Source organism: Rhinoderma darwinii, unplaced genomic scaffold (genome assembly GCF_050947455.1).
Source record: "Rhinoderma darwinii isolate aRhiDar2 unplaced genomic scaffold, aRhiDar2.hap1 Scaffold_631, whole genome shotgun sequence".
Classification (NCBI taxonomy): domain Eukaryota; kingdom Metazoa; phylum Chordata; class Amphibia; order Anura; family Rhinodermatidae; genus Rhinoderma; species Rhinoderma darwinii.
In genome coordinates, this window is record NW_027464187.1 from 112,678 (window position 1) to 134,670 (window position 21,993).

The window sequence follows — 21,993 nt, forward strand, 5'->3', positions numbered from 1 at the left end:
ATTGATTGATTGATTGATTGATTGATGCAGCACAACAGTCAAATAGTGGAGTGGAGTAGGGGAACAGCAAACAGCCAATAAAGCAGCCCGCCCGCTCGCCTGCCCGCCACAATGGACCTACCTGTGTACACTAGATGGATGTGATGGAATGTACTGTCGTCCCTACATTTCAAGAAGAAGTAAGAATTGCAGTTGCAACAAAGCCTTGCTTGCCTACAAAGAGAGCAGCAATTTGGATTTGTTACTATGTTACCTAGAAGAATAACAAACTGTGCAAGGATGGAGGTTGTAGGAGCAAGGAGAAGTTGTCTGTAAAGTTGGTGGATGCCTATTTTCCATTTTGCAGTCCCTTGTCTCCCTCTTGTGGCCTCCTGGAGGCAACTAGCTGTGCAAAAAAAAGACAGCCTGGCGGCCGGCTGTTGCAGTGTTGCCCTCTCAGGCAAAACTGAGTGACTGACTGAGCCTCACCGTCTTATATAAAGTTCAGACGGAACTTTGCACGTGTCATAGTGGAGCCCTCAGGATTCCAGAGCCAGCTTTCTGACATCATAATGGGGCCTCAGAGATAAAAGCCTGGGCCCAGGCAGTGTTGGTCAGTGCTGCTCAGCAGGCAGCACTGGACTGGACTGGATTACAGCTGATACAAGGTGTGAAGGAACAAGGGGTGGCTGTGGGCATGCACTTGCTGCCGCTGCCAGTGTTTATCTGCATGGCAGCAGGGCATTTGGGCGTTGCCAGGAAGGCGTTTTTATGTAGATTCCTCCTCTTTCAGCACTGCATTGTGGTGCAAGCAAAAGAAGCAAATCCTGTCTGGCTTCCTCTCCGGCCTTTATTCACCTCCCGTGTAGCTGTGAGTGTGTGAGCCTGCAGGGCCCCATGGAATTGCCTAGAAGTAGGCTGAATCGCTGCAAGGGCTGAACAGCAGTATCGGGCAGGCTCGGGCAACGCGCGGCCCGTTCGGGTTATCGCTTCTCGGCCTTTTGGCTAAGATCAAGTGTAGTATCTGTTCTTATCAGTTTAATATCTGATACGTCCCCTATCTGGGGACCATATATTAAATGGATTTTTAGAACAGGGAGATGGAAATAGAGCTTGCTCTGTCCACTCCACGCATTGACCTGGTATTGCAGTATTTCCAGGACCGGTGCACCCTTTCCTTATGTGTTGACTAAAAGCAGATTCCAAAAGTGTTTTTTGTCTTTGCTATTGTTTCTGTCTTTCTGAAGGGATCTCCCCTTTTAATCCCATTATTTCAACACCTGTTGGACAATGCATGAGTGATAATGAGCTCATTGATTAAATGCAATTAATGAATAGATTGACACCTCTTGTTGTGTGTCGTCTGTGTTTCTGTGTTTCCGGCATTTCACATTGGAACACCTCATTCACCTTCCTTGTCTTCTCTCCGCCCTCCCTTTTAGGTAAGTTAAAGAGCTGCACCTGAGCCAGCCACTGATTGATTGATTGATTGATTGATTGATTGATTGATTGATTGATTGATTGATTGATTGATTGATGCAGCACAACAGTCAAATAGTGGAGTGGAGTAGGGGAACAGCAAACAGCCAATAAAGCAGCCCGCCCGCTCGCCTGCCCGCCACAATGGACCTACCTGTGTACACTAGATGGATGTGATGGAATGTACTGTCGTCCCTACATTTCAAGAAGAAGTAAGAATTGCAGTTGCAACAAAGCCTTGCTTGCCTACAAAGAGAGCAGCAATTTGGATTTGTTACTATGTTACCTAGAAGAATAACAAACTGTGCAAGGATGGAGGTTGTAGGAGCAAGGAGAAGTTGTCTGTAAAGTGTGTGGATGCCTATTTTCCATTTTGCAGTCCCTTGTCTCCCTCTTGTGGCCTCCTGGAGGCAACTAGCTGTGCAAAAAAAAGACAGCCTGGCGGCCGGCTGTTGCAGTGTTGCCCTCTCAGGCAACACTGAGTGACTGACTGAGCCTCACCGTCTTATATAAAGTTCAGACGGAACTTTGCACGTGTCATAGTGGAGCCCTCAGGATTCCAGAGCCAGCTTTCTGACATCATAATGGGGCCTCAGAGATAAAAGCCTGGGCCCAGGCAGTGTTGGTCAGTGCTGCTCAGCAGGCAGCACTGGACTGGACTGGATTACAGCTGATACAAGGTGTGAAGGAACAAGGGGTGGCTGTGGGCATGCACTTGCTGCCGCTGCCAGTGTTTATCTGCATGGCAGCAGGGCATTTGGGCGTTGCCAGGAAGGCGTTTTTATGTAGATTCCTCCTCTTTCAGCACTGCATTGTGGTGCAAGCAAAAGAAGCAAATCCTGTCTGGCTTCCTCTCCGGCCTTTATTCACCTCCCGTGTAGCTGTGAGTGTGTGAGCCTGCAGGGCCCCATGGAATTGCCTAGAAGTAGGCTGAATCGCTGCAAGGGCTGAACAGCAGTATCGGGCAGGCTCGGGCAACGCGCGGCCCGTTCGGGTTATCGCTTCTCGGCCTTTTGGCTAAGATCAAGTGTAGTATCTGTTCTTATCAGTTTAATATCTGATACGTCCCCTATCTGGGGACCATATATTAAATGGATTTTTAGAACAGGGAGATGGAAATAGAGCTTGCTCTGTCCACTCCACGCATTGACCTGGTATTGCAGTATTTCCAGGACCGGTGCACCCTTTCCTTATGTGTTGACTAAAAGCAGATTCCAAAAGTGTTTTTTGTCTTTGCTATTGTTTCTGTCTTTCTGAAGGGATCTCCCCTTTTAATCCCATTATTTCAACACCTGTTGGACAATGCATGAGTGATAATGAGCTCATTGATTAAATGCAATTAATGAATAGATTGCCACCTCTTGTTGTGTGTCGTCTGTGTTTCTGTGTTTCCGGCATTTCACATTGGAACACCTCATTCACCTTCCTTGTCTTCTCTCCGCCCTCCCTTTTAGGTAAGTTAAAGAGCTGCACCTGAGCCAGCCACTGATTGATTGATTGATTGATTGATTGATTGATTGATTGATTGATTGATTGATTGATGCAGCACAACAGTCAAATAGTGGAGTGGAGTAGGGGAACAGCAAACAGCCAATAAAGCAGCCCGCCCGCTCGCCTGCCCGCCACAATGGACCTACCTGTGTACACTAGATGGATGTGATGGAATGTACTGTCGTCCCTACATTTCAAGAAGAAGTAAGAATTGCAGTTGCAACAAAGCCTTGCTTGCCTACAAAGAGAGCAGCAATTTGGATTTGTTACTATGTTACCTAGAAGAATAACAAACTGTGCAAGGATGGAGGTTGTAGGAGCAAGGAGAAGTTGTCTGTAAAGTGTGTGGATGCCTATTTTCCATTTTGCAGTCCCTTGTCTCCCTCTTGTGGCCTCCTGGAGGCAACTAGCTGTGCAAAAAAAAGACAGCCTGGCGGCCGGCTGTTGCAGTGTTGCCCTCTCAGGCAACACTGAGTGACTGACTGAGCCTCACCGTCTTATATAAAGTTCAGACGGAACTTTGCACGTGTCATAGTGGAGCCCTCAGGATTCCAGAGCCAGCTTTCTGACATCATAATGGGGCCTCAGAGATAAAAGCCTGGGCCCAGGCAGTGTTGGTCAGTGCTGCTCAGCAGGCAGCACTGGACTGGACTGGATTACAGCTGATACAAGGTGTGAAGGAACAAGGGGTGGCTGTGGGCATGCACTTGCTGCCGCTGCCAGTGTTTATCTGCATGGCAGCAGGGCATTTGGGCGTTGCCAGGAAGGCGTTTTTATGTAGATTCCTCCTCTTTCAGCACTGCATTGTGGTGCAAGCAAAAGAAGCAAATCCTGTCTGGCTTCCTCTCCGGCCTTTATTCACCTCCCGTGTAGCTGTGAGTGTGTGAGCCTGCAGGGCCCCATGGAATTGCCTAGAAGTAGGCTGAATCGCTGCAAGGGCTGAACAGCAGTATCGGGCAGGCTCGGGCAACGCGCGGCCCGTTCGGGTTATCGCTTCTCGGCCTTTTGGCTAAGATCAAGTGTAGTATCTGTTCTTATCAGTTTAATATCTGATACGTCCCCTATCTGGGGACCATATATTAAATGGATTTTTAGAACAGGGAGATGGAAATAGAGCTTGCTCTGTCCACTCCACGCATTGACCTGGTATTGCAGTATTTCCAGGACCGGTGCACCCTTTCCTTATGTGTTGACTAAAAGCAGATTCCAAAAGTGTTTTTTGTCTTTGCTATTGTTTCTGTCTTTCTGAAGGGATCTCCCCTTTTAATCCCATTATTTCAACACCTGTTGGACAATGCATGAGTGATAATGAGCTCATTGATTAAATGCAATTAATGAATAGATTGCCACCTCTTGTTGTGTGTCGTCTGTGTTTCTGTGTTTCCGGCATTTCACATTGGAACACCTCATTCACCTTCCTTGTCTTCTCTCCGCCCTCCCTTTTAGGTAAGTTAAAGAGCTGCACCTGAGCCAGCCACTGATTGATTGATTGATTGATTGATTGATTGATTGATTGATTGATTGATTGATTGATTGATTGATGCAGCACAACAGTCAAATAGTGGAGTGGAGTAGGGGAACAGCAAACAGCCAATAAAGCAGCCCGCCCGCTCGCCTGCCCGCCACAATGGACCTACCTGTGTACACTAGATGGATGTGATGGAATGTACTGTCGTCCCTACATTTCAAGAAGAAGTAAGAATTGCAGTTGCAACAAAGCCTTGCTTGCCTACAAAGAGAGCAGCAATTTGGATTTGTTACTATGTTACCTAGAAGAATAACAAACTGTGCAAGGATGGAGGTTGTAGGAGCAAGGAGAAGTTGTCTGTAAAGTTGGTGGATGCCTATTTTCCATTTTGCAGTCCCTTGTCTCCCTCTTGTGGCCTCCTGGAGGCAACTAGCTGTGCAAAAAAAAGACAGCCTGGCGGCCGGCTGTTGCAGTGTTGCCCTCTCAGGCAACACTGAGTGACTGACTGAGCCTCACCGTCTTATATAAAGTTCAGACGGAACTTTGCACGTGTCATAGTGGAGCCCTCAGGATTCCAGAGCCAGCTTTCTGACATCATAATGGGGCCTCAGAGATAAAAGCCTGGGCCCAGGCAGTGTTGGTCAGTGCTGCTCAGCAGGCAGCACTGGACTGGACTGGATTACAGCTGATACAAGGTGTGAAGGAACAAGGGGTGGCTGTGGGCATGCACTTGCTGCCGCTGCCAGTGTTTATCTGCATGGCAGCAGGGCATTTGGGCGTTGCCAGGAAGGCGTTTTTATGTAGATTCCTCCTCTTTCAGCACTGCATTGTGGTGCAAGCAAAAGAAGCAAATCCTGTCTGGCTTCCTCTCCGGCCTTTATTCACCTCCCGTGTAGCTGTGAGTGTGTGAGCCTGCAGGGCCCCATGGAATTGCCTAGAAGTAGGCTGAATCGCTGCAAGGGCTGAACAGCAGTATCGGGCAGGCTCGGGCAACGCGCGGCCCGTTCGGGTTATCGCTTCTCGGCCTTTTGGCTAAGATCAAGTGTAGTATCTGTTCTTATCAGTTTAATATCTGATACGTCCCCTATCTGGGGACCATATATTAAATGGATTTTTAGAACAGGGAGATGGAAATAGAGCTTGCTCTGTCCACTCCACGCATTGACCTGGTATTGCAGTATTTCCAGGACCGGTGCACCCTTTCCTTATGTGTTGACTAAAAGCAGATTCCAAAAGTGTTTTTTGTCTTTGCTATTGTTTCTGTCTTTCTGAAGGGATCTCCCCTTTTAATCCCATTATTTCAACACCTGTTGGACAATGCATGAGTGATAATGAGCTCATTGATTAAATGCAATTAATGAATAGATTGCCACCTCTTGTTGTGTGTCGTCTGTGTTTCTGTGTTTCCGGCATTTCACATTGGAACACCTCATTCACCTTCCTTGTCTTCTCTCCGCCCTCCCTTTTAGGTAAGTTAAAGAGCTGCACCTGAGCCAGCCACTGATTGATTGATTGATTGATTGATTGATTGATTGATTGATTGATTGATTGATTGATTGATTGATGCAGCACAACAGTCAAATAGTGGAGTGGAGTAGGGGAACAGCAAACAGCCAATAAAGCAGCCCGCCCGCTCGCCTGCCCGCCACAATGGACCTACCTGTGTACACTAGATGGATGTGATGGAATGTACTGTCGTCCCTACATTTCAAGAAGAAGTAAGAATTGCAGTTGCAACAAAGCCTTGCTTGCCTACAAAGAGAGCAGCAATTTGGATTTGTTACTATGTTACCTAGAAGAATAACAAACTGTGCAAGGATGGAGGTTGTAGGAGCAAGGAGAAGTTGTCTGTAAAGTTGGTGGATGCCTATTTTCCATTTTGCAGTCCCTTGTCTCCCTCTTGTGGCCTCCTGGAGGCAACTAGCTGTGCAAAAAAAAGACAGCCTGGCGGCCGGCTGTTGCAGTGTTGCCCTCTCAGGCAACACTGAGTGACTGACTGAGCCTCACCGTCTTATATAAAGTTCAGACGGAACTTTGCACGTGTCATAGTGGAGCCCTCAGGATTCCAGAGCCAGCTTTCTGACATCATAATGGGGCCTCAGAGATAAAAGCCTGGGCCCAGGCAGTGTTGGTCAGTGCTGCTCAGCAGGCAGCACTGGACTGGACTGGATTACAGCTGATACAAGGTGTGAAGGAACAAGGGGTGGCTGTGGGCATGCACTTGCTGCCGCTGCCAGTGTTTATCTGCATGGCAGCAGGGCATTTGGGCGTTGCCAGGAAGGCGTTTTTATGTAGATTCCTCCTCTTTCAGCACTGCATTGTGGTGCAAGCAAAAGAAGCAAATCCTGTCTGGCTTCCTCTCCGGCCTTTATTCACCTCCCGTGTAGCTGTGAGTGTGTGAGCCTGCAGGGCCCCATGGAATTGCCTAGAAGTAGGCTGAATCGCTGCAAGGGCTGAACAGCAGTATCGGGCAGGCTCGGGCAACGCGCGGCCCGTTCGGGTTATCGCTTCTCGGCCTTTTGGCTAAGATCAAGTGTAGTATCTGTTCTTATCAGTTTAATATCTGATACGTCCCCTATCTGGGGACCATATATTAAATGGATTTTTAGAACAGGGAGATGGAAATAGAGCTTGCTCTGTCCACTCCACGCATTGACCTGGTATTGCAGTATTTCCAGGACCGGTGCACCCTTTCCTTATGTGTTGACTAAAAGCAGATTCCAAAAGTGTTTTTTGTCTTTGCTATTGTTTCTGTCTTTCTGAAGGGATCTCCCCTTTTAATCCCATTATTTCAACACCTGTTGGACAATGCATGAGTGATAATGAGCTCATTGATTAAATGCAATTAATGAATAGATTGCCACCTCTTGTTGTGTGTCGTCTGTGTTTCTGTGTTTCCGGCATTTCACATTGGAACACCTCATTCACCTTCCTTGTCTTCTCTCCGCCCTCCCTTTTAGGTAAGTTAAAGAGCTGCACCTGAGCCAGCCACTGATTGATTGATTGATTGATTGATTGATTGATTGATTGATTGATTGATTGATGCAGCACAACAGTCAAATAGTGGAGTGGAGTAGGGGAACAGCAAACAGCCAATAAAGCAGCCCGCCCGCTCGCCTGCCCGCCACAATGGACCTACCTGTGTACACTAGATGGATGTGATGGAATGTACTGTCGTCCCTACATTTCAAGAAGAAGTAAGAATTGCAGTTGCAACAAAGCCTTGCTTGCCTACAAAGAGAGCAGCAATTTGGATTTGTTACTATGTTACCTAGAAGAATAACAAACTGTGCAAGGATGGAGGTTGTAGGAGCAAGGAGAAGTTGTCTGTAAAGTTGGTGGATGCCTATTTTCCATTTTGCAGTCCCTTGTCTCCCTCTTGTGGCCTCCTGGAGGCAACTAGCTGTGCAAAAAAAAGACAGCCTGGCGGCCGGCTGTTGCAGTGTTGCCCTCTCAGGCAACACTGAGTGACTGACTGAGCCTCACCGTCTTATATAAAGTTCAGACGGAACTTTGCACGTGTCATAGTGGAGCCCTCAGGATTCCAGAGCCAGCTTTCTGACATCATAATGGGGCCTCAGAGATAAAAGCCTGGGCCCAGGCAGTGTTGGTCAGTGCTGCTCAGCAGGCAGCACTAGACTGGACTGGATTACAGCTGATACAAGGTGTGAAGGAACAAGGGGTGGCTGTGGGCATGCACTTGCTGCCGCTGCCAGTGTTTATCTGCATGGCAGCAGGGCATTTGGGCGTTGCCAGGAAGGCGTTTTTATGTAGATTCCTCCTCTTTCAGCACTGCATTGTGGTGCAAGCAAAAGAAGCAAATCCTGTCTGGCTTCCTCTCCGGCCTTTATTCACCTCCCGTGTAGCTGTGAGTGTGTGAGCCTGCAGGGCCCCATGGAATTGCCTAGAAGTAGGCTGAATCGCTGCAAGGGCTGAACAGCAGTATCGGGCAGGCTCGGGCAACGCGCGGCCCGTTCGGGTTATCGCTTCTCGGCCTTTTGGCTAAGATCAAGTGTAGTATCTGTTCTTATCAGTTTAATATCTGATACGTCCCCTATCTGGGGACCATATATTAAATGGATTTTTAGAACAGGGAGATGGAAATAGAGCTTGCTCTGTCCACTCCACGCATTGACCTGGTATTGCAGTATTTCCAGGACCGGTGCACCCTTTCCTTATGTGTTGACTAAAAGCAGATTCCAAAAGTGTTTTTTGTCTTTGCTATTGTTTCTGTCTTTCTGAAGGGATCTCCCCTTTTAATCCCATTATTTCAACACCTGTTGGACAATGCATGAGTGATAATGAGCTCATTGATTAAATGCAATTAATGAATAGATTGCCACCTCTTGTTGTGTGTCGTCTGTGTTTCTGTGTTTCCGGCATTTCACATTGGAACACCTCATTCACCTTCCTTGTCTTCTCTCCGCCCTCCCTTTTAGGTAAGTTAAAGAGCTGCACCTGAGCCAGCCACTGATTGATTGATTGATTGATTGATTGATTGATTGATTGATTGATTGATTGATTGATGCAGCACAACAGTCAAATAGTGGAGTGGAGTAGGGGAACAGCAAACAGCCAATAAAGCAGCCCGCCCGCTCGCCTGCCCGCCACAATGGACCTACCTGTGTACACTAGATGGATGTGATGGAATGTACTGTCGTCCCTACATTTCAAGAAGAAGTAAGAATTGCAGTTGCAACAAAGCCTTGCTTGCCTACAAAGAGAGCAGCAATTTGGATTTGTTACTATGTTACCTAGAAGAATAACAAACTGTGCAAGGATGGAGGTTGTAGGAGCAAGGAGAAGTTGTCTGTAAAGTTGGTGGATGCCTATTTTCCATTTTGCAGTCCCTTGTCTCCCTCTTGTGGCCTCCTGGAGGCAACTAGCTGTGCAAAAAAAAGACAGCCTGGCGGCCGGCTGTTGCAGTGTTGCCCTCTCAGGCAACACTGAGTGACTGACTGAGCCTCACCGTCTTATATAAAGTTCAGACGGAACTTTGCACGTGTCATAGTGGAGCCCTCAGGATTCCAGAGCCAGCTTTCTGACATCATAATGGGGCCTCAGAGATAAAAGCCTGGGCCCAGGCAGTGTTGGTCAGTGCTGCTCAGCAGGCAGCACTGGACTGGACTGGATTACAGCTGATACAAGGTGTGAAGGAACAAGGGGTGGCTGTGGGCATGCACTTGCTGCCGCTGCCAGTGTTTATCTGCATGGCAGCAGGGCATTTGGGCGTTGCCAGGAAGGCGTTTTTATGTAGATTCCTCCTCTTTCAGCACTGCATTGTGGTGCAAGCAAAAGAAGCAAATCCTGTCTGGCTTCCTCTCCGGCCTTTATTCACCTCCCGTGTAGCTGTGAGTGTGTGAGCCTGCAGGGCCCCATGGAATTGCCTAGAAGTAGGCTGAATCGCTGCAAGGGCTGAACAGCAGTATCGGGCAGGCTCGGGCAACGCGCGGCCCGTTCGGGTTATCGCTTCTCGGCCTTTTGGCTAAGATCAAGTGTAGTATCTGTTCTTATCAGTTTAATATCTGATACGTCCCCTATCTGGGGACCATATATTAAATGGATTTTTAGAACAGGGAGATGGAAATAGAGCTTGCTCTGTCCACTCCACGCATTGACCTGGTATTGCAGTATTTCCAGGACCGGTGCACCCTTTCCTTATGTGTTGACTAAAAGCAGATTCCAAAAGTGTTTTTTGTCTTTGCTATTGTTTCTGTCTTTCTGAAGGGATCTCCCCTTTTAATCCCATTATTTCAACACCTGTTGGACAATGCATGAGTGATAATGAGCTCATTGATTAAATGCAATTAATGAATAGATTGCCACCTCTTGTTGTGTGTCGTCTGTGTTTCTGTGTTTCCGGCATTTCACATTGGAACACCTCATTCACCTTCCTTGTCTTCTCTCCGCCCTCCCTTTTAGGTAAGTTAAAGAGCTGCACCTGAGCCAGCCACTGATTGATTGATTGATTGATTGATTGATTGATTGATTGATTGATTGATTGATTGATTGATGCAGCACAACAGTCAAATAGTGGAGTGGAGTAGGGGAACAGCAAACAGCCAATAAAGCAGCCCGCCCGCTCGCCTGCCCGCCACAATGGACCTACCTGTGTACACTAGATGGATGTGATGGAATGTACTGTCGTCCCTACATTTCAAGAAGAAGTAAGAATTGCAGTTGCAACAAAGCCTTGCTTGCCTACAAAGAGAGCAGCAATTTGGATTTGTTACTATGTTACCTAGAAGAATAACAAACTGTGCAAGGATGGAGGTTGTAGGAGCAAGGAGAAGTTGTCTGTAAAGTGTGTGGATGCCTATTTTCCATTTTGCAGTCCCTTGTCTCCCTCTTGTGGCCTCCTGGAGGCAACTAGCTGTGCAAAAAAAAGACAGCCTGGCGGCCGGCTGTTGCAGTGTTGCCCTCTCAGGCAACACTGAGTGACTGACTGAGCCTCACCGTCTTATATAAAGTTCAGACGGAACTTTGCACGTGTCATAGTGGAGCCCTCAGGATTCCAGAGCCAGCTTTCTGACATCATAATGGGGCCTCAGAGATAAAAGCCTGGGCCCAGGCAGTGTTGGTCAGTGCTGCTCAGCAGGCAGCACTGGACTGGACTGGATTACAGCTGATACAAGGTGTGAAGGAACAAGGGGTGGCTGTGGGCATGCACTTGCTGCCGCTGCCAGTGTTTATCTGCATGGCAGCAGGGCATTTGGGCGTTGCCAGGAAGGCGTTTTTATGTCGATTCCTCCTCTTTCAGCACTGCATTGTGGTGCAAGCAAAAGAAGCAAATCCTGTCTGGCTTCCTCTCCGGCCTTTATTCACCTCCCGTGTAGCTGTGAGTGTGTGAGCCTGCAGGGCCCCATGGAATTGCCTAGAAGTAGGCTGAATCGCTGCAAGGGCTGAACAGCAGTATCGGGCAGGCTCGGGCAACGCGCGGCCCGTTCGGGTTATCGCTTCTCGGCCTTTTGGCTAAGATCAAGTGTAGTATCTGTTCTTATCAGTTTAATATCTGATACGTCCCCTATCTGGGGACCATATATTAAATGGATTTTTAGAACAGGGAGATGGAAATAGAGCTTGCTCTGTCCACTCCACGCATTGACCTGGTATTGCAGTATTTCCAGGACCGGTGCACCCTTTCCTTATGTGTTGACTAAAAGCAGATTCCAAAAGTGTTTTTTGTCTTTGCTATTGTTTCTGTCTTTCTGAAGGGATCTCCCCTTTTAATCCCATTATTTCAACACCTGTTGGACAATGCATGAGTGATAATGAGCTCATTGATTAAATGCAATTAATGAATAGATTGCCACCTCTTGTTGTGTGTCGTCTGTGTTTCTGTGTTTCCGGCATTTCACATTGGAACACCTCATTCACCTTCCTTGTCTTCTCTCCGCCCTCCCTTTTAGGTAAGTTAAAGAGCTGCACCTGAGCCAGCCACTGATTGATTGATTGATTGATTGATTGATTGATTGATTGATTGATTGATTGATTGATTGATTGATGCAGCACAACAGTCAAATAGTGGAGTGGAGTAGGGGAACAGCAAACAGCCAATAAAGCAGCCCGCCCGCTCGCCTGCCCGCCACAATGGACCTACCTGTGTACACTAGATGGATGTGATGGAATGTACTGTCGTCCCTACATTTCAAGAAGAAGTAAGAATTGCAGTTGCAACAAAGCCTTGCTTGCCTACAAAGAGAGCAGCAATTTGGATTTGTTACTATGTTACCTAGAAGAATAACAAACTGTGCAAGGATGGAGGTTGTAGGAGCAAGGAGAAGTTGTCTGTAAAGTGTGTGGATGCCTATTTTCCATTTTGCAGTCCCTTGTCTCCCTCTTGTGGCCTCCTGGAGGCAACTAGCTGTGCAAAAAAAAGACAGCCTGGCGGCCGGCTGTTGCAGTGTTGCCCTCTCAGGCAACACTGAGTGACTGACTGAGCCTCACCGTCTTATATAAAGTTCAGACGGAACTTTGCACGTGTCATAGTGGAGCCCTCAGGATTCCAGAGCCAGCTTTCTGACATCATAATGGGGCCTCAGAGATAAAAGCCTGGGCCCAGGCAGTGTTGGTCAGTGCTGCTCAGCAGGCAGCACTGGACTGGACTGGATTACAGCTGATACAAGGTGTGAAGGAACAAGGGGTGGCTGTGGGCATGCACTTGCTGCCGCTGCCAGTGTTTATCTGCATGGCAGCAGGGCATTTGGGCGTTGCCAGGAAGGCGTTTTTATGTAGATTCCTCCTCTTTCAGCACTGCATTGTGGTGCAAGCAAAAGAAGCAAATCCTGTCTGGCTTCCTCTCCGGCCTTTATTCACCTCCCGTGTAGCTGTGAGTGTGTGAGCCTGCAGGGCCCCATGGAATTGCCTAGAAGTAGGCTGAATCGCTGCAAGGGCTGAACAGCAGTATCGGGCAGGCTCGGGCAACGCGCGGCCCGTTCGGGTTATCGCTTCTCGGCCTTTTGGCTAAGATCAAGTGTAGTATCTGTTCTTATCAGTTTAATATCTGATACGTCCCCTATCTGGGGACCATATATTAAATGGATTTTTAGAACAGGGAGATGGAAATAGAGCTTGCTCTGTCCACTCCACGCATTGACCTGGTATTGCAGTATTTCCAGGACCGGTGCACCCTTTCCTTATGTGTTGACTAAAAGCAGATTCCAAAAGTGTTTTTTGTCTTTGCTATTGTTTCTGTCTTTCTGAAGGGATCTCCCCTTTTAATCCCATTATTTCAACACCTGTTGGACAATGCATGAGTGATAATGAGCTCATTGATTAAATGCAATTAATGAATAGATTGCCACCTCTTGTTGTGTGTCGTCTGTGTTTCTGTGTTTCCGGCATTTCACATTGGAACACCTCATTCACCTTCCTTGTCTTCTCTCCGCCCTCCCTTTTAGGTAAGTTAAAGAGCTGCACCTGAGCCAGCCACTGATTGATTGATTGATTGATTGATTGATTGATTGATTGATTGATTGATTGATTGATTGATGCAGCACAACAGTCAAATAGTGGAGTGGAGTAGGGGAACAGCAAACAGCCAATAAAGCAGCCCGCCCGCTCGCCTGCCCGCCACAATGGACCTACCTGTGTACACTAGATGGATGTGATGGAATGTACTGTCGTCCCTACATTTCAAGAAGAAGTAAGAATTGCAGTTGCAACAAAGCCTTGCTTGCCTACAAAGAGAGCAGCAATTTGGATTTGTTACTATGTTACCTAGAAGAATAACAAACTGTGCAAGGATGGAGGTTGTAGGAGCAAGGAGAAGTTGTCTGTAAAGTTGGTGGATGCCTATTTTCCATTTTGCAGTCCCTTGTCTCCCTCTTGTGGCCTCCTGGAGGCAACTAGCTGTGCAAAAAAAAGACAGCCTGGCGGCCGGCTGTTGCAGTGTTGCCCTCTCAGGCAACACTGAGTGACTGACTGAGCCTCACCGTCTTATATAAAGTTCAGACGGAACTTTGCACGTGTCATAGTGGAGCCCTCAGGATTCCAGAGCCAGCTTTCTGACATCATAATGGGGCCTCAGAGATAAAAGCCTGGGCCCAGGCAGTGTTGGTCAGTGCTGCTCAGCAGGCAGCACTGGACTGGACTGGATTACAGCTGATACAAGGTGTGAAGGAACAAGGGGTGGCTGTGGGCATGCACTTGCTGCCGCTGCCAGTGTTTATCTGCATGGCAGCAGGGCATTTGGGCGTTGCCAGGAAGGCGTTTTTATGTAGATTCCTCCTCTTTCAGCACTGCATTGTGGTGCAAGCAAAAGAAGCAAATCCTGTCTGGCTTCCTCTCCGGCCTTTATTCACCTCCCGTGTAGCTGTGAGTGTGTGAGCCTGCAGGGCCCCATGGAATTGCCTAGAAGTAGGCTGAATCGCTGCAAGGGCTGAACAGCAGTATCGGGCAGGCTCGGGCAACGCGCGGCCCGTTCGGGTTATCGCTTCTCGGCCTTTTGGCTAAGATCAAGTGTAGTATCTGTTCTTATCAGTTTAATATCTGATACGTCCCCTATCTGGGGACCATATATTAAATGGATTTTTAGAACAGGGAGATGGAAATAGAGCTTGCTCTGTCCACTCCACGCATTGACCTGGTATTGCAGTATTTCCAGGACCGGTGCACCCTTTCCTTATGTGTTGACTAAAAGCAGATTCCAAAAGTGTTTTTTGTCTTTGCTATTGTTTCTGTCTTTCTGAAGGGATCTCCCCTTTTAATCCCATTATTTCAACACCTGTTGGACAATGCATGAGTGATAATGAGCTCATTGATTAAATGCAATTAATGAATAGATTGCCACCTCTTGTTGTGTGTCGTCTGTGTTTCTGTGTTTCCGGCATTTCACATTGGAACACCTCATTCACCTTCCTTGTCTTCTCTCCGCCCTCCCTTTTAGGTAAGTTAAAGAGCTGCACCTGAGCCAGCCACTGATTGATTGATTGATTGATTGATTGATTGATTGATTGATTGATTGATGCAGCACAACAGTCAAATAGTGGAGTGGAGTAGGGGAACAGCAAACAGCCAATAAAGCAGCCCGCCCGCTCGCCTGCCCGCCACAATGGACCTACCTGTGTACACTAGATGGATGTGATGGAATGTACTGTCGTCCCTACATTTCAAGAAGAAGTAAGAATTGCAGTTGCAACAAAGCCTTGCTTGCCTACAAAGAGAGCAGCAATTTGGATTTGTTACTATGTTACCTAGAAGAATAACAAACTGTGCAAGGATGGAGGTTGTAGGAGCAAGGAGAAGTTGTCTGTAAAGTTGGTGGATGCCTATTTTCCATTTTGCAGTCCCTTGTCTCCCTCTTGTGGCCTCCTGGAGGCAACTAGCTGTGCAAAAAAAAGACAGCCTGGCGGCCGGCTGTTGCAGTGTTGCCCTCTCAGGCAACACTGAGTGACTGACTGAGCCTCACCGTCTTATATAAAGTTCAGACGGAACTTTGCACGTGTCATAGTGGAGCCCTCAGGATTCCAGAGCCAGCTTTCTGACATCATAATGGGGCCTCAGAGATAAAAGCCTGGGCCCAGGCAGTGTTAGTCAGTGCTGCTCAGCAGGCAGCACTGGACTGGACTGGATTACAGCTGATACAAGGTGTGAAGGAACAAGGGGTGGCTGTGGGCATGCACTTGCTGCCGCTGCCAGTGTTTATCTGCATGGCAGCAGGGCATTTGGGCGTTGCCAGGAAGGCGTTTTTATGTAGATTCCTCCTCTTTCAGCACTGCATTGTGGTGCAAGCAAAAGAAGCAAATCCTGTCTGGCTTCCTCTCCGGCCTTTATTCACCTCCCGTGTAGCTGTGAGTGTGTGAGCCTGCAGGGCCCCATGGAATTGCCTAGAAGTAGGCTGAATCGCTGCAAGGGCTGAACAGCAGTATCGGGCAGGCTCGGGCAACGCGCGGCCCGTTCGGGTTATCGCTTCTCGGCCTTTTGGCTAAGATCAAGTGTAGTATCTGTTCTTATCAGTTTAATATCTGATACGTCCCCTATCTGGGGACCATATATTAAATGGATTTTTAGAACAGGGAGATGGAAATAGAGCTTGCTCTGTCCACTCCACGCATTGACCTGGTATTGCAGTATTTCCAGGACCGGTGCACCCTTTCCTTATGTGTTGACTAAAAGCAGATTCCAAAAGTGTTTTTTGTCTTTGCTATTGTTTCTGTCTTTCTGAAGGGATCTCCCCTTTTAATCCCATTATTTCAACACCTGTTGGACAATGCATGAGTGATAATGAGCTCATTGATTAAATGCAATTAATGAATAGATTGCCACCTCTTGTTGTGTGTCGTCTGTGTTTCTGTGTTTCCGGCATTTCACATTGGAACACCTCATTCACCTTCCTTGTCTTCTCTCCGCCCTCCCTTTTAGGTAAGTTAAAGAGCTGCACCTGAGCCAGCCACTGATTGATTGATTGATTGATTGATTGATTGATTGATTGATTGATTGATTGATTGATTGATGCAGCACAACAGTCAAATAGTGGAGTGGAGTAGGGGAACAGCAAACAGCCAATAAAGCAGCCCGCCCGCTCGCCTGCCCGCCACAATGGACCTACCTGTGTACACTAGATGGATGTGATGGAATGTACTGTCGTCCCTACATTTCAAGAAGAAGTAAGAATTGCAGTTGCAACAAAGCCTTGCTTGCCTACAAAGAGAGCAGCAATTTGGATTTGTTACTATGTTACCTAGAAGAATAACAAACTGTGCAAGGATGGAGGTTGTAGGAGCAAGGAGAAGTTGTCTGTAAAGTTGGTGGATGCCTATTTTCCATTTTGCAGTCCCTTGTCTCCCTCTTGTGGCCTCCTGGAGGCAACTAGCTGTGCAAAAAAAAGACAGCCTGGCGGCCGGCTGTTGCAGTGTTGCCCTCTCAGGCAACACTGAGTGACTGACTGAGCCTCACCGTCTTATATAAAGTTCAGACGGAACTTTGCACGTGTCATAGTGGAGCCCTCAGGATTCCAGAGCCAGCTTTCTGACATCATAATGGGGCCTCAGAGATAAAAGCCTGGGCCCAGGCAGTGTTGGTCAGTGCTGCTCAGCAGGCAGCACTGGACTGGACTGGATTACAGCTGATACAAGGTGTGAAGGAACAAGGGGTGGCTGTGGGCATGCACTTGCTGCCGCTGCCAGTGTTTATCTGCATGGCAGCAGGGCATTTGGGCGTTGCCAGGAAGGCGTTTTTATGTAGATTCCTCCTCTTTCAGCACTGCATTGTGGTGCAAGCAAAAGAAGCAAATCCTGTCTGGCTTCCTCTCCGGCCTTTATTCACCTCCCGTGTAGCTGTGAGTGTGTGAGCCTGCAGGGCCCCATGGAATTGCCTAGAAGTAGGCTGAATCGCTGCAAGGGCTGAACAGCAGTATCGGGCAGGCTCGGGCAACGCGCGGCCCGTTCGGGTTATCGCTTCTCGGCCTTTTGGCTAAGATCAAGTGTAGTATCTGTTCTTATCAGTTTAATATCTGATACGTCCCCTATCTGGGGACCATATATTAAATGGATTTTTAGAACAGGGAGATGGAAATAGAGCTTGCTCTGTCCACTCCACGCATTGACCTGGTATTGCAGTATTTCCAGGACCGGTGCACCCTTTCCTTATGTGTTGACTAAAAGCAGATTCCAAAAGTGTTTTTTGTCTTTGCTATTGTTTCTGTCTTTCTGAAGGGATCTCCCCTTTTAATCCCATTATTTCAACACCTGTTGGACAATGCATGAGTGATAATGAGCTCATTGATTAAATGCAATTAATGAATAGATTGCCACCTCTTGTTGTGTGTCGTCTGTGTTTCTGTGTTTCCGGCATTTCACATTGGAACACCTCATTCACCTTCCTTGTCTTCTCTCCGCCCTCCCTTTTAGGTAAGTTAAAGAGCTGCACCTGAGCCAGCCACTGATTGATTGATTGATTGATTGATTGATTGATTGATTGATTGATTGATTGATTGATGCAGCACAACAGTCAAATAGTGGAGTGGAGTAGGGGAACAGCAAACAGCCAATAAAGCAGCCCGCCCGCTCGCCTGCCCGCCACAATGGACCTACCTGTGTACACTAGATGGATGTGATGGAATGTACTGTCGTCCCTACATTTCAAGAAGAAGTAAGAATTGCAGTTGCAACAAAGCCTTGCTTGCCTACAAAGAGAGCAGCAATTTGGATTTGTTACTATGTTACCTAGAAGAATAACAAACTGTGCAAGGATGGAGGTTGTAGGAGCAAGGAGAAGTTGTCTGTAAAGTTGGTGGATGCCTATTTTCCATTTTGCAGTCCCTTGTCTCCCTCTTGTGGCCTCCTGGAGGCAACTAGCTGTGCAAAAAAAAGACAGCCTGGCGGCCGGCTGTTGCAGTGTTGCCCTCTCAGGCAACACTGAGTGACTGACTGAGCCTCACCGTCTTATATAAAGTTCAGACGGAACTTTGCACGTGTCATAGTGGAGCCCTCAGGATTCCAGAGCCAGCTTTCTGACATCATAATGGGGCCTCAGAGATAAAAGCCTGGGCCCAGGCAGTGTTGGTCAGTGCTGCTCAGCAGGCAGCACTGGACTGGACTGGATTACAGCTGATACAAGGTGTGAAGGAACAAGGGGTGGCTGTGGGCATGCACTTGCTGCCGCTGCCAGTGTTTATCTGCATGGCAGCAGGGCATTTTGGCGTTGCCAGGAAGGCGTTTTTATGTAGATTCCTCCTCTTTCAGCACTGCATTGTGGTGCAAGCAAAAGAAGCAAATCCTGTCTGGCTTCCTCTCCGGCCTTTATTCACCTCCCGTGTAGCTGTGAGTGTGTGAGCCTGCAGGGCCCCATGGAATTGCCTAGAAGTAGGCTGAATCGCTGCAAGGGCTGAACAGCAGTATCGGGCAGGCTCGGGCAACGCGCGGCCCGTTCGGGTTATCGCTTCTCGGCCTTTTGGCTAAGATCAAGTGTAGTATCTGTTCTTATCAGTTTAATATCTGATACGTCCCCTATCTGGGGACCATATATTAAATGGATTTTTAGAACAGGGAGATGGAAATAGAGCTTGCTCTGTCCACTCCACGCATTGACCTGGTATTGCAGTATTTCCAGGACCGGTGCACCCTTTCCTTATGTGTTGACTAAAAGCAGATTCCAAAAGTGTTTTTTGTCTTTGCTATTGTTTCTGTCTTTCTGAAGGGATCTCCCCTTTTAATCCCATTATTTCAACACCTGTTGGACAATGCATGAGTGATAATGAGCTCATTGATTAAATGCAATTAATGAATAGATTGCCACCTCTTGTTGTGTGTCGTCTGTGTTTCTGTGTTTCCGGCATTTCACATTGGAACACCTCATTCACCTTCCTTGTCTTCTCTCCGCCCTCCCTTTTAGGTAAGTTAAAGAGCTGCACCTGAGCCAGCCACTGATTGATTGATTGATTGATTGATTGATTGATTGATTGATTGATTGATGCAGCACAACAGTCAAATAGTGGAGTGGAGTAGGGGAACAGCAAACAGCCAATAAAGCAGCCCGCCCGCTCGCCTGCCCGCCACAATGGACCTACCTGTGTACACTAGATGGATGTGATGGAATGTACCGTCGTCCCTACATTTCAAGAAGAAGTAAGAATTGCAGTTGCAACAAAGCCTTGCTTGCCTACAAAGAGAGCAGCAATTTGGATTTGTTACTATGTTACCTAGAAGAATAACAAACTGTGCAAGGATGGAGGTTGTAGGAGCAAGGAGAAGTTGTCTGTAAAGTTGGTGGATGCCTATTTTCCATTTTGCAGTCCCTTGTCTCCCTCTTGTGGCCTCCTGGAGGCAACTAGCTGTGCAAAAAAAAAGACAGCCTGGCGGCCGGCTGTTGCAGTGTTGCCCTCTCAGGCAACACTGAGTGACTGACTGAGCCTCACCGTCTTATATAAAGTTCAGACGGAACTTTGCACGTGTCATAGTGGAGCCCTCAGGATTCCAGAGCCAGCTTTCTGACATCATAATGGGGCCTCAGAGATAAAAGCCTGGGCCCAGGCAGTGTTGGTCAGTGCTGCTCAGCAGGCAGCACTGGACTGGACTGGATTACAGCTGATACAAGGTGTGAAGGAACAAGGGGTGGCTGTGGGCATGCACTTGCTGCCGCTGCCAGTGTTTATCTGCATGGCAGCAGGGCATTTGGGCGTTGCCAGGAAGGCGTTTTTATGTAGATTCCTCCTCTTTCAGCACTGCATTGTGGTGCAAGCAAAAGAAGCAAATCCTGTCTGGCTTCCTCTCCGGCCTTTATTCACCTCCCGTGTAGCTGTGAGTGTGTGAGCCTGCAGGGCCCCATGGAATTGCCTAGAAGTAGGCTGAATCGCTGCAAGGGCTGAACAGCAGTACCGGGCAGGCTCGGGCAACGCGCGGCCCGTTCGGGTTATCGCTTCTCGGCCTTTTGGCTAAGATCAAGTGTAGTATCTGTTCTTATCAGTTTAATATCTGATACGTCCCCTATCTGGGGACCATATATTAAATGGATTTTTAGAACAGGGAGATGGAAATAGAGCTTGCTCTGTCCACTCCACGCATTGACCTGGTATTGCAGTATTTCCAGGACCGGTGCACCCTTTCCTTATGTGTTGACTAAAAGCAGATTCCAAAAGTGTTTTTTGTCTTTGCTATTGTTTCTGTCTTTCTGAAGGGATCTCCCCTTTTAATCCCATTATTTCAACACCTGTTGGACAATGCATGAGTGATAATGAGCTCATTGATTAAATGCAATTAATGAATAGATTGCCACCTCTTGTTGTGTGTCGTCTGTGTTTCTGTGTTTCCGGCATTTCACATTGGAACACCTCATTCACCTTCCTTGTCTTCTCTCCGCCCTCCCTTTTAGGTAAGTTAAAGAGCTGCACCTGAGCCAGCCACTGATTGATTGATTGATTGATTGATTGATTGATTGATTGATTGATTGATTGATTGATTGATTGATGCAGCACAACAGTCAAATAGTGGAGTGGAGTAGGGGAACAGCAAACAGCCAATAAAGCAGCCCGCCCGCTCGCCTGCCCGCCACAATGGACCTACCTGTGTACACTAGATGGATGTGATGGAATGTACTGTCGTCCCTACATTTCAAGAAGAAGTAAGAATTGCAGTTGCAACAAAGCCTTGCTTGCCTACAAAGAGAGCAGCAATTTGGATTTGTTACTATGTTACCTAGAAGAATAACAAACTGTGCAAGGATGGAGGTTGTAGGAGCAAGGAGAAGTTGTCTGTAAAGTTGGTGGATGCCTATTTTCCATTTTGCAGTCCCTTGTCTCCCTCTTGTGGCCTCCTGGAGGCAACTAGCTGTGCAAAAAAAAGACAGCCTGGCGGCCGGCTGTTGCAGTGTTGCCCTCTCAGGCAACACTGAGTGACTGACTGAGCCTCACCGTCTTATATAAAGTTCAGACGGAACTTTGCACGTGTCATAGTGGAGCCCTCAGGATTCCAGAGCCAGCTTTCTGACATCATAATGGGGCCTCAGAGATAAAAGCCTGGGCCCAGGCAGTGTTGGTCAGTGCTGCTCAGCAGGCAGCACTGGACTGGACTGGATTACAGCTGATACAAGGTGTGAAGGAACAAGGGGTGGCTGTGGGCATGCACTTGCTGCCGCTGCCAGTGTTTATCTGCATGGCAGCAGGGCATTTGGGCGTTGCCAGGAAGGCGTTTTTATGTAGATTCCTCCTCTTTCAGCACTGCATTGTGGTGCAAGCAAAAGAAGCAAATCCTGTCTGGCTTCCTCTCCGGCCTTTATTCACCTCCCGTGTAGCTGTGAGTGTGTGAGCCTGCAGGGCCCCATGGAATTGCCTAGAAGTAGGCTGAATCGCTGCAAGGGCTGAACAGCAGTACCGGGCAGGCTCGGGCAACGCGCGGCCCGTTCGGGTTATCGCTTCTCGGCCTTTTGGCTAAGATCAAGTGTAGTATCTGTTCTTATCAGTTTAATATCTGATACGTCCCCTATCTGGGGACCATATATTAAATGGATTTTTAGAACAGGGAGATGGAAATAGAGCTTGCTCTGTCCACTCCACGCATTGACCTGGTATTGCAGTATTTCCAGGACCGGTGCACCCTTTCCTTATGTGTTGACTAAAAGCAGATTCCAAAAGTGTTTTTTGT

The 21,993-nt window shown here is 47.8% G+C and overlaps 15 non-coding genes across 15 annotated transcripts; all 15 read left to right on the forward strand.

The window, feature by feature from the left end:
• The first annotated feature begins 964 nt into the window (after window positions 1-964).
• On the forward strand, window positions 965-1,155 carry LOC142726759 (U2 spliceosomal RNA). Its single transcript, XR_012877010.1, has one exon. It is a non-coding gene; the product is annotated as a U2 spliceosomal RNA (small nuclear RNA).
• Window positions 1,156-2,455: 1,300 nt separating this feature from the next.
• On the forward strand, window positions 2,456-2,646 carry LOC142726760 (U2 spliceosomal RNA). The gene has a single exon (XR_012877011.1). It is a non-coding gene; the product is annotated as a U2 spliceosomal RNA (small nuclear RNA).
• A 1,292-nt stretch (window positions 2,647-3,938) lies between these two features.
• Window positions 3,939-4,129, forward strand: LOC142726761 (U2 spliceosomal RNA). Its single transcript, XR_012877012.1, has one exon. It is a non-coding gene; the product is annotated as a U2 spliceosomal RNA (small nuclear RNA).
• A 1,300-nt stretch (window positions 4,130-5,429) lies between these two features.
• LOC142726762 (U2 spliceosomal RNA) lies at window positions 5,430-5,620 on the forward strand. The gene has a single exon (XR_012877013.1). It is a non-coding gene; the product is annotated as a U2 spliceosomal RNA (small nuclear RNA).
• A 1,300-nt stretch (window positions 5,621-6,920) lies between these two features.
• LOC142726763 (U2 spliceosomal RNA) lies at window positions 6,921-7,111 on the forward strand. The gene has a single exon (XR_012877014.1). It is a non-coding gene; the product is annotated as a U2 spliceosomal RNA (small nuclear RNA).
• A 1,288-nt stretch (window positions 7,112-8,399) lies between these two features.
• LOC142726764 (U2 spliceosomal RNA) lies at window positions 8,400-8,590 on the forward strand. The gene has a single exon (XR_012877015.1). It is a non-coding gene; the product is annotated as a U2 spliceosomal RNA (small nuclear RNA).
• A 1,292-nt stretch (window positions 8,591-9,882) lies between these two features.
• On the forward strand, window positions 9,883-10,073 carry LOC142726765 (U2 spliceosomal RNA). The gene has a single exon (XR_012877016.1). It is a non-coding gene; the product is annotated as a U2 spliceosomal RNA (small nuclear RNA).
• A 1,296-nt stretch (window positions 10,074-11,369) lies between these two features.
• On the forward strand, window positions 11,370-11,560 carry LOC142726767 (U2 spliceosomal RNA). The gene has a single exon (XR_012877017.1). It is a non-coding gene; the product is annotated as a U2 spliceosomal RNA (small nuclear RNA).
• A 1,300-nt stretch (window positions 11,561-12,860) lies between these two features.
• LOC142726769 (U2 spliceosomal RNA) lies at window positions 12,861-13,051 on the forward strand. The gene has a single exon (XR_012877019.1). It is a non-coding gene; the product is annotated as a U2 spliceosomal RNA (small nuclear RNA).
• A 1,296-nt stretch (window positions 13,052-14,347) lies between these two features.
• Window positions 14,348-14,538, forward strand: LOC142726770 (U2 spliceosomal RNA). The gene has a single exon (XR_012877020.1). It is a non-coding gene; the product is annotated as a U2 spliceosomal RNA (small nuclear RNA).
• A 1,284-nt stretch (window positions 14,539-15,822) lies between these two features.
• On the forward strand, window positions 15,823-16,013 carry LOC142726771 (U2 spliceosomal RNA). Its single transcript, XR_012877021.1, has one exon. It is a non-coding gene; the product is annotated as a U2 spliceosomal RNA (small nuclear RNA).
• A 1,296-nt stretch (window positions 16,014-17,309) lies between these two features.
• On the forward strand, window positions 17,310-17,500 carry LOC142726772 (U2 spliceosomal RNA). Its single transcript, XR_012877022.1, has one exon. It is a non-coding gene; the product is annotated as a U2 spliceosomal RNA (small nuclear RNA).
• Window positions 17,501-18,792: 1,292 nt separating this feature from the next.
• LOC142726773 (U2 spliceosomal RNA) lies at window positions 18,793-18,983 on the forward strand. The gene has a single exon (XR_012877023.1). It is a non-coding gene; the product is annotated as a U2 spliceosomal RNA (small nuclear RNA).
• A 1,285-nt stretch (window positions 18,984-20,268) lies between these two features.
• LOC142726774 (U2 spliceosomal RNA) lies at window positions 20,269-20,459 on the forward strand. Its single transcript, XR_012877024.1, has one exon. It is a non-coding gene; the product is annotated as a U2 spliceosomal RNA (small nuclear RNA).
• A 1,300-nt stretch (window positions 20,460-21,759) lies between these two features.
• Window positions 21,760-21,950, forward strand: LOC142726775 (U2 spliceosomal RNA). Its single transcript, XR_012877025.1, has one exon. It is a non-coding gene; the product is annotated as a U2 spliceosomal RNA (small nuclear RNA).
• The last annotated feature ends 43 nt before the right edge of the window (window positions 21,951-21,993 follow it).